At 56.3% G+C, this 10,755-nt stretch overlaps 1 long non-coding RNA gene across 1 annotated transcript in view; it reads right to left on the reverse strand.

Moving 5' to 3' along the window:
* LOC138242720 (uncharacterized) overlaps positions 1–1,606 on the reverse strand; it is a 66,425-nt gene extending 64,819 nt beyond the window's left edge. The window contains exons 1-4 of the long non-coding RNA XR_011191676.1: positions 1,513–1,606; positions 1,098–1,167; positions 522–590; positions 101–182 (exon numbers count right to left, since the gene is read on the reverse strand). This is a non-coding gene — a long non-coding RNA (uncharacterized lncRNA). The remainder of the gene's footprint in view (positions 1–100; positions 183–521; positions 591–1,097; positions 1,168–1,512) is intronic.
* Between the last annotated feature and the right edge of the window lie 9,149 nt (positions 1,607–10,755).

Genomic DNA, 10,755 nt, shown 5'->3' on the forward strand with positions numbered 1-10,755 from the left:
TGTGTCCAGTGTGTCCAGTAAAAGTCTGGACAGGCGAGTGTGTCCAGTGTGTCCAGTAAGAGTGTGGACAGGTGTGTCCAACAGTAAGAAGCTGTCTTACCCTGTAACCCAGCTCAGGGGTGTCTGTCTCCTCCCCAGATCTCACCTTCAGGTCGTGTGAAATGCCGGACCACTAGGAGACGCTGGAAACGAGGACACAAGACAGAGGTCAGGTCCACAGAGCTCACTCAATCACTACAGCAAGCAGAGACCTCTCGGCCATCAGGACTGTGGGGGTCAGAGTGGGGAGCTGTAGGGTATCGGGAGTTTAGGGGTCAGTGTGGGGAGCTGTAGGGTATCGGGAGTTTAGGGGTCAGTGTGGGGAGCTGTAGGGTATCGGAAGTTTAGGGGTCAGAGTGTGGAGCTGTAGGGTATCGGGAGTTTAGGGGTCAGTGTGGGGAGCTGTAGGGTAGATGTGGGGCACCGGGCCCACCACAGGGCGGCTGGTCCAGTCTCGCGGAAGGCGATCGGGTCAGACTTACGGAAAAGCACCGGGACTTGGGCCGGGACCTCTCCCGCTGCCAGTCCGGGTTCGGCCTGACCGGTGTGACCTGTGAAGACACCAAACAGCCCATCTCCGAGACAGCTCTGACCAAATAGCCCAGCCCAGTCGTGTCGCGACTAGGGGCCTTGGGCAGTCTCTACAGTGTGTCCAGTGATAGTGTGGACAGGTGAGTGTGTACAGTGTGTCCAGTGAGAGTCTGGACAGGTGAGTCTCTACAGTGTGTCCAGTAAGAGTCTGGGACGTTCAGAGGCAATCTGTGCTCTCAGAAGGCTATAATGGACCTGCTACCCTGTCTCTTGAGCCGAGGCGTGTCCTCAGTCAAGATCACCACTGGAAGTGTCTCTCCTCGTCTGGAGGTGTTACCGTGAGACCTGGTCTGTCAAGCGCTTTGCGCTGCTATGTGTGTGAAAGGTGCTCTATCAGTGAAGTTTATTATTATTATTATTATTATTATTATTATTATAATACAGCGAGCGCTGCTGGGGGTGGAGAGGCCAGTCGGAGGAGGGCTGGACGCTGGACGCTGGACGGCGGGCGGGAGCGGTGGACTTACGACGCCTCGCCGGGCCCGGGTCCTGCTGCGACCGCGCACGGCCGTGCGGCATCTCTGTCGGTCCATCGTCCTGCCGAGACAAGCAGAGTCACAGAGGGGAGGGGAGGGGGCGGAGCCACACCGCTGGGCGGCTTGTTCCCCACCCCCGCCCCCCTCTGTGTACAGAAGAGCCCCCTGTCCTGACTGGAGGAGCTCACCCAGCTGTGTCTGGAGAGAAGCCAGGGTATCGGCTTCAACCACAGGGCTGGGCAGCTTGTTCCCCACCCCCACCACTCTCTGTGTAGAGGTGCACCTCCTCTCAATATCTTTTTACAGCACGATCACACCCATAAGAGTTGAGTAACGGTAAAAAAAAACAACTTATTTCTCCACTTATTTTGTTATTTCTCGCCAGCGGCACTTTTGACTGACTTACCGATTTCACGGGGATTCTGAAGAGCGATTCTGAAGATGAAACTAACGATCTAAGTCGAAGTAACTTTATTGGAAGAAACACGTGTTTAGAAAGGACTATATAGTTCTTTCCTCCTCTTCTCTCTTCACTCCTCTGAGCTCATGGGGCTCCGGCGCCGCCCCGCGCTAGAATCCGCCGCTCTGTGACGTCAGGCGGCTGATTGTGACGCCCCCGTGACGTCGCCCCCGACGCGCTCACAACTCGGCCGCGAAACAAAAATGGCCGACATTTTTCACGGTTGCTGTTTTTTTTTGGGTGGACATTTTATTTTTCCAACTCTCGGCGGCCAGCCGGGTGTCCCTGTACGACCCCGGTAGTCGCCACCTCGGACAGGCAGGGGAAACGGGTCCAGCTGTTTCCGGCCCAAGGGTTACAAAAGCTGCACTTGAATTTAAAGACAAAATCACGTCGAGGGCGCATTCAGCACCCCCACGTCCAACACGGGTTTCCGTGGGGTTTGGTTCAGTGAAATTAGACCCCCCCCCCCCCCCCCCGACCCCCAAATCAAAGAAAGACCAACCTCCACCCCCCTCTAGCGCCCAAGGGCGGAAATTTTGGGCCACGCCACGTCCAAAAAACACAGCCCCCCCCCCGTCCTGCGGGGAAAAGAGACGCCATTTTCTTTTCCGAGCACTGCGTGGGACCTCACGACCCCCACCCAAAAAAACGGGCTTCGCAGACGAGGAAAACCAGGCACGTCGACCTCTCTACAACACCACCCGGCTGTTTCTGTTTCAAACCGTGGGAAAAAAATAAATACAATTTCGCCCCTCACCGACCGCCGCGCAAAAAAACACAACTTCACGCTACAGAAACGGCCTGTGTGAGGGGGGGCACGGGAAAAAATAAAACCTGCGTGTTTTCTGCAGAGTAAACTCAGCGGGGAAACTCCCTGAATCTCGGGGTTGCTTCTTGAACCTCGAAAACGACCTTTTTTCTCTCTCTCCCTCTCTCGTTTTCTTGGTGTCTGGGACGTTCACGAACTCCGCCGCGTCGGTGCGATTCCCAGCGGGACGTGAACATAACCCCCCCGTGGGGCCACAGCGCCCCCGTGTGGCCGAGAGGACCACCACCCGCAGGGCTGAGCTTTTACTGCCGTGTCCCGCTTTCACTCTGGCGATGAAGGAGGGAATCAAGGAGGAGAATTAATATTGTGATCCACCAGTCCATCACAGGACACACACACACCCTGGACAGGACACCAGTCCATCACAGGACACACACACCCTGGACAGAACACCAGTCCATCAAAGGACACACATACAAACCCTGGACAGGACAGCAGTCCATCACAGGACACACACACACTCACACACCCTGGACAGGACACCAGTCCATCACAGGACACACACACACTCACACATCCTGGACAGGACACCAGTCCATCACAGGACACACACACCCTGGATAGAACACCAGTCCATCACAGGACACCAGTCCATCACAGGACACACACACCCTGGACAGGACACCAGTACTTCACAGGACACACACACCCTGGATAGAACACCAGTCCATCACAGGACACCAGTCCATCACAGGACACACATACAAACCCTGGACAGGACAGCAGTCCATCACAGGACACACACACACTCACCCACCCTGGACAGGACACCAGTCCATCACAGGACACACACACACACTCACACACCCTGGACAGGGCAGCAGTCCATCACAGGACACACACACACACTCACCCACCCTGGACAGGACACCAGTCCATCACAGGACACACACACACACTCACACACCCTGGACAGGACACCAGTCCATCACAGGACACACACACACTCACACACCCTGGACAGGCCACCAGTCCATCACAGGACACACACACACTCACACAACCTGGACAGGACACCAGTCCATCACAGGATGTTCAGTGCCTCTCTCTAATAAAGTAGAAACGCGACATTAAACTCCGTTCGAAACGGGAGAAATCACCAGGACACGATACACCTTGCTCCGGACGATGGGAGAAGACCTGTACCTTCACGAGTCCGGGTTGTGAAAACGTCTTCTGGCAGTTCAAAACGTTTCGAAGAGACTACAGCGCTACCCTGTTTTCCATTTCTATCGTGTGTTATTATACAGTCATAAGTATCTGTCCTGATCACAGAGTCCCCCTCTCACTGCCAGGACTGAAGCCCAGTGCAGCATGAATAATAATAATAATTAATAAGTCTGGACCCTCCCCTCAGAGCTCTTCCCAGGTCAGGGGGATCCCCTCCAGCCCCCCCAGTGTGCAGCCCCCACCTGGATGATGCTCCAGTCCGCTCAGCACACAGCAGAGGGAACAGAGGGATGGAGCCAGTTCAGAGAGGGGGGGGTGATTAGGAGGCCATGATGGGTCAAGACCAGGGGGGGAATCAGGCCAGGACACTGGGGTAACACCCCTACTCTTCTCCAGAGACACCCCAGGATTGTTAATGAGCACAGAGAGTCAGGACCTCGGTTTGACGGCGCCTGTTTACAGTCCAGTGTCCCCCGTCACTATACTGGGGCATCAGGACCCACACAGACCGCAGGGTGAGAGCGCCCCCTGCTGGCCCCACTCACACCTCTCCCAGCAGCAGCCTTGGGGGGGGGGGGGGAGGGAAAAAACCAAAAGCTAAACAGATTTTTTTTTATTTTTTTTTTATTGATCCCTAACAAAAGAATAAAAATTACAAGCTTCAGTCCAGTCCAGTCTGGTGTCTCTCAGCTCCAGTCCAGTCCAGACTGGGGTCCCTCAGCTCCAGTGCAGTCCAGACTGGGGTCCCTCAGCTTCGGTCCAGCACAGTCTGGGGTCCCTCAGCTTTGGTCCTGTCCAGTCTGGTGTCTCTCAGCTCCAGTCCAGTCTGGTGTCTCTCAGCTCCGGTCCAGTCCAGTCTGGGGCCCCTCAGCTCCAGTCCAGTCTGGTGTCTCTCAGCTCCAGTCCAGTCTGGTGTCCCTCAGCTCCAGTGCAGTCCAGACTGGGGTCCCTCAGCTTCGGTCCAGCACAGACTGGGGTCCCTCAGCTTTGGTCCAGCACAGTCTGGGGTCCCTCAGCTTCGGTCCAGCACAGACTGGGGTCCCTCAGCTTCGGTCCAGCACAGTCTGGTGTCCCTAAGCTTCGGCCCAGCACAGACTGGGGTCCCTCAGCTTCGGTCCAGCACAGTCTGGGGTCCCTCAGCTTCGGTCCAGACTGGGGTCCCTCAGCTTCGGTCCAGCACAGTCTGGGGTCCCTCAGCTCCAGTCCAGTCCGGTGTCTCTCAGCTCCGGTCCAGTCCAGTCTGGTGTCCCTAGGCTCCTGTCCAGTTCCGTCTGGTGTCCCTCAGCTCCAGTCCAGTCCAGTCCAGTCCAGTCCAGTCCAGATCTTAGCCGGCACAGAACCAGGAAAGGAACCTGGAAAGAATATTGTTATTGCAGGTGTGAGGGACACAGACACAGACGTCACCATGACATCAAACAGCAAGAGGAGACTCCTCCTTGAATCACAGACACGACCAGGCGGCGCCCCCCTGTCTGCTCACCTGCACCTCCTCTTCCTCCTCTTGTCCTTCCCGGCAGCCAGCTCCTCCTCTCCCTCGCTCTTCCTCTCCTGAGCTACGGTCGCCACCTCCATCGGCTCGTCCTGGTCTTCTGTCTCCACCGACACGCAGCTCAGGGAGTTAAGAAGGGCGCACCAGCGCTTCTGAAGCAGAGACAGGAGAGTCACGTTAAGAGTCGGACTGGACACTCCAGTACATGAACACTGCACTGAGAGAGAGAGGGGTTCACACAGACACACTGACTGGACACTCCAGTACATGAACACTGCACTGAGAGAGAGAGGGGTTCATACAGACACACTGACTGGACACTCCAGGACATGAACACTGCACTGAGAGAGAGAGAGAGGGGTTCATACAGACACACTGACTGGACACTCCAGGACATGAACACTGCACTGAGAGAGAGAGGGGTTCATACAGACACACTGACTGGACACTCCAGGACATGAACACTGCACTGAGAGAGAGAGGGGTTCATACAGACACACTGACTGGACACTCCAGGACATGAACACTGCACTGAGAGAGAGAGGGGTTCATACACACACACTGATTGGACACTGGACAGGAGTAAAGAGAGGATCAGAGCATCACCCACCTTCTTTTTCTTCTGTCTCACAGGAGGTGGTGATTGGACCTCCTCCAGCTGGAGTCCGAGGAGGGAGAGAGGGGGCAGGAGAGGGACAGCACAGGGAGAGAAAGAGAGAGACAGGTGAGTCAAGTGTCCCAAGAGCACAGAGACTCTGCTGAGATCACACTCGCAGGGAGTGAGCCTGGGTGTAGCCCACTAATACTGACCCACTGGACACCACAGGACAGAGAGGAGGAGGAGGAGAGAGACACACTGCCTGGACACCACAGGACAGAGAGGAGGAGGAGGAGAGAGACACACTGCCTGGACACCACAGGACAGAGAGGAGGAGAGAGACACACTGAGGACAGAGAGGAGGAGGAGAGAGACACTGACAGACAGGGCTGAAAGAGAGAGAGACACTGAGACCCAGGGACAGGGAGACAGCAGGCCGAGAGAGAGACACTGACAGACAGGGCTGAAAGAGAGAGAGACAGAGAGGCAGGGACAGACAGACAGCAGGCCGAGAGAGAGACACTGACAGACAGGGCTGAAAGAGAGAGAGACACTGAGACCCAGGGACAGACAAGACGGCGAAACTCCACCACAGACAGGACAGGGGGCAGGGTGGGACCAGCACTGACCTCCTTCCTCTCTCCTGCCGGAAGAGCTGTCTCCACCTCCTCTTCCTCCTGCAAGTCAAGAGACAGGCTGAGAGAGAGACGGGCTGGCGGGACATCGGCGAACAGAGCTGAAGGCAGAGAGCCGGGGAGACAGGCCCAGCTGGGACAACGCAGGACAGACAGAGAGCAGGGAGACACAGGGAGAGAGACCCAGCTGGGACAACGCAGGACAGACAGAGAGCAGGGAGACACAGGGAGAGAGACAGGGAGAGAGGGACAAACACAGAGACTCAGACAGAAGGACAGAAAGACAGAAAGAGCGAAGTACAGACGGACAAAAAGACAGAGAAAAGGACAGATGGACTGATGGACAGAAAGAGAGAAAAGGACAGAAAGACAGATGGACTGAAGGACAGATGGACAGAGAAAAGAACAGAAAGTCAGAAGGACAGATGGACAGAGAAAAGAACAGAAAGACAGAAGGACAGTGAAAGGGACAGATGGACAGAAGGAAAGATGGACAGAGAAAAGGACAGAAGGACAGACGGACAGAAAGACAGACGGACAGAAAGAGATGGACAGAAGGACAGATGGACAGAGAAAAGAACAGAAAGTCAGAAGGACAGATGGACAGAGAAAAGAACAGAAAGACAGAAGGACAGTGAAAGGGACAGATGGACAGAAGGAAAGATGGACAGAGAAAAGGACAGAAGGACAGACAGACAGATGGACAGACAGACAGATGGACGGACAGACAGATGGACAGAGAAAAGAACAGAAAGTCAGAAGGACAGATGGAAAGAGAAAAGAACAGAAAGACAGAAGGACAGTGAAAGGGACAGATGGACAGAAGGAAAGATAGACAGAGAAAAGGACAGCAGGACAGATGGACAGACAGACAGACAGACGGACAGACAGACAGACAGATGGACGGACAGACAGACAGACAGACGGACAGACGGACAGACGGACAGATGGACAGACAGACAAACAGACAGACAGACGGATGGACGGACAGACGGACAGACGGACAGAAGGACAGATGGACAGACAGACAGACGGACGGACAGAAGGACAGATGGACAGACAGACAGACGGACGGACAGAAGGACAGAAGGACAGACGGATGGACAGACAGACAGACAGACAGACGGACAGACGGACAGATGGACAGATGGACAGACAGACAGACAGACAGATGGACGGACAGACAGACAGACGGACAGACTCTGCCCCACTTGCCTCGTCAGACATCTCCGCCTCTCTCCTTGCCCTCCGCACCGGGGAGCCCCAGGCGGGGCCTGGCGGGGCCGGGCGGGCGATGGGGGGCAGGACGGGTGGGGGCAGGGGCAGGGGCACCGCCCCGGGCAGCAGGGGGGGCTCGAGGGGCATGGCGGGGAAGAAGGGGGGGCGGCGGGGCGGGGCGGTCAGGGGCCTGAGGGGGCCGGAGGGGGGGGCCGGGGGCGGGGAGCGGAGGGGGCTCTCGGGCGAGGACGGGGGGGACACCGAGCGGAACGAGCCGGGCGAGCCCGAGCGGGACGAGCCAGGCGACCCCGGGAGCTCCAGATGCAGCTCGGCCGCCCTCTCCAGCTTCTGGACGAGCTCGGGGAGACACGAAGACACCTCGGGATTCTGTCCAGCGGGGAGAGGGGGAGACACAACGCAGGGGGGATGAGACTACGCCTGGACAGGTGAGTGTGGACAGTGAGAGTGTGGACAGGTGAGTGTAGACAGTGTGTCCAGTGAGAGTGTGGACAGGTGAGTGTGTACAGTGTGTCCAGTAAGAGTCTGGACAGGTGAGTGTGTCCAGTGTGTCCAGTGAGAGTGTGGACAGGTGAGTGTGTCCAGTAAGAGTCTGGACAGGTGAGTGTGTCCAGTGTGTCCAGTGAGAGTCTGGACAGGTGAGAGTGTACAGTGTGTCCAGTGAGAGTGTGGACAGGTGAGTCTCTACAGTGTGTCCAGTGAGAGTCTGGACAGGTGAGTGTGTCCAGTGTGTCCAGTGAGAGTCTGGACAGGTGAGTGTGTACACTGTGTCCAGAAAGAGTCTGGACAGGTGAGTGTGTACAGTGTGTCCAGTGAGAGTCTGGACAGGTGAGTGTGTCCAGTGTGTCCAGTGAGAGTCTGGACAGGTGAGTGTGTACAGTGTGTCCAGTGAGAGTGTGGACAGGCGAGTCTGTACAGTGTGTCCAGTGAGAGTGTGGACAGGTGAGTGTGGACAGTAAGAGTCTGGACAGGTGAGTGTGTACAGTGTGTCCAGCAAGAGTCTGGACAGGTGAGTGTGTCCAGTGTGTCCAGTAAGAGTCCGGACAGGCGAGTGTGGACAGTGTGTCCAGTAAGAGTGTGGACAGGTGTGTCCAACAGTAAGAAGCTGTCTTACCCTGTAACCCAGCTCAGGGGTGTTAGGGGGTGCTCTGTCTCCTCCCCAGATCTCACCTTCAGGTCTTGAGAAATGACGGACCACTAGGAGACGCTGGAAACGAGGACACAAGACAGAGGTCAGGCCCACAGAGCTCACTCAATCACTACAGCAAGCAGAGACCTCTCGGCCATCAGGACTGTGGGGGTCAGAGTGTGGAGCTGTAGGGTATCGGGAGTTTAGGGGTCAGTGTGGGGAGCTGTAGGGTATCGGGAGTTTAGGGGTCAGTGTGGGTAGCTGTAGGGTATCGGGAGTTTAGGGGTCAGTGTGGGGAGCTGTAGGGTATCGGGAGTTTAGGGGTCAGAGTGGGGAGCTGTAGGGTAGATGTGGGGCACCGGGCCCACCACAGGGCCGCCGGTCCAGTCTCGCGGAAGGCGACCGGGTCAGACTTACGGAAAAGCACCGGGACTTGGGCCGGGACCTCTCCCGCTGCCAGTCCGGGTTCGGCCTGACCGGTGTGACCTGTGAAGACGCCAAAAAGCCCATCTCCGAGACAGCTCTGACCACATAGCCCAGCCCAGTCGTGTCGAGACTAGAGGCCTTGGGCAGTCTCTACAGTGTGTCCAGTGAGAGTGTGGACAGGTGAGTGTGTACAGTGTGTCCAGTGAGAGTCTGGACAGGTGAGTCTCTACAGTCTGTCCAGTGAGAGTCTGGACAGGTGAGTGTGTACAGTGTGTCCAGTGAGAGTGTGGACAGGTGAGTGTGTCCAGTGTGTCCAGAAAGAGTCTGGACAGGTGAGTCTCTACAGTCTGTCCAGTGAGAGTCTGGACAGGTGAGTGTGTACAGTGTGTCCAGTGAAAGTGTGGACAGGTGAGTGTGTACAGTGTGTCCAGTGAGAGTGTGGACAGGTGAGTGTGTACAGTGTGTCCAGTAAGAGTCTGGACAGGTGAGTCTCTACAGTGTGTCCAGGAAGAGTCTGGGACGTTCAGAGGCAATCTGTGCTCTCAGAAGGCCATAATGGACCTGCAGCTTGGTTTTCCTCGGACCCGCGACCCTGTCTCTTGAGCCGAGGCGTGTCCTCAGTCAAGATCACCACTGGAAGTGTCTCTCCTCGTCTGGAGGTGTTACCGTGAGACCTGGTCTGTCAAGCGCTTTGCGCTGCTATGTGTGTGAAAGGTGCTCTATCAGTGAAGTTTATTATTATTATTATTATTATAATACAGCGAGCGCTGCTGGGGGCGGAGAGGCCAGTCGGAGGAGGGCTGGACGCTGGACGCTGGACGGCGGGCGGGAGGGGTGGACTTACGACGCCTCGCCGGGCCCGGGTCCTGCTGCGACCGCGCACGGCCGTGCGGCATCTCTGTCGGTCCATCGTCCTGCCAAGACAAGCAGAGTCACAGAGGGGAGGGGAGGGGGCGGAACCACACAGCTGGGCGGCTTGTTCCCCACCCCCGCCCCCCTCTGTGTATAGAAGAGCCTCCTGTCCTGACTGGAGGAGCTCACCCAGCTGTGTATGGAGAGAAGCCAGGGTATCAGCTTTGTTCCACACCCCCACCACCCTCGGTGTACAGAAGAGCCTCCTGTCCTGACTGGAGGAGCTCACCCAGCTGTGTCTGGAGAGGAGCCAGGGTATCAGCTTTGTTCCACACCCCCGCCACCCTCTGTGTACAGAAGAGCCTCCTGTCCTGACTGGAGGAGCTCACTCAGCTGTGTCTGGAGAGAAGCCAGGGTATCGGCTTCAACCACAGGGCTGGGCAGCTTGTTCCCCACCCCCACCACTCTCTGTGTAGAGGTGCACCTCCTCTCAATATCTTTTTACAGCACGATCACACCCATAAGAGTTGAGTAACGGTAAAAAAAAACAACTTATTTCTCCACTTATTTTGATATTTCTCGCCAGCGGCGCTTTTGACTGACTTACCGATTTCACTGGGATTCTGAAGAGAGATTCTGAAGCTGAAATTAACGATCTAAGTCGAAGTAACTTTATTGGAAGAAACACGTATTTAGAAAAGACTATATAGCGCTTTCCTCCTCCTCTCTCTTCACTCCTCTGAGCTCACGGGGCTCCGGCGCCGCCCCCCGCTAGAATCCGCCGCTCTGTGACGTCAGGCGGCTCATTGTGACGCCTCCGTG

The sequence above is a fragment of the Lepisosteus oculatus genome, chromosome 14 (genome assembly GCF_040954835.1).
Source record: "Lepisosteus oculatus isolate fLepOcu1 chromosome 14, fLepOcu1.hap2, whole genome shotgun sequence".
In the NCBI taxonomy this organism is placed as follows: domain Eukaryota; kingdom Metazoa; phylum Chordata; class Actinopteri; order Semionotiformes; family Lepisosteidae; genus Lepisosteus; species Lepisosteus oculatus.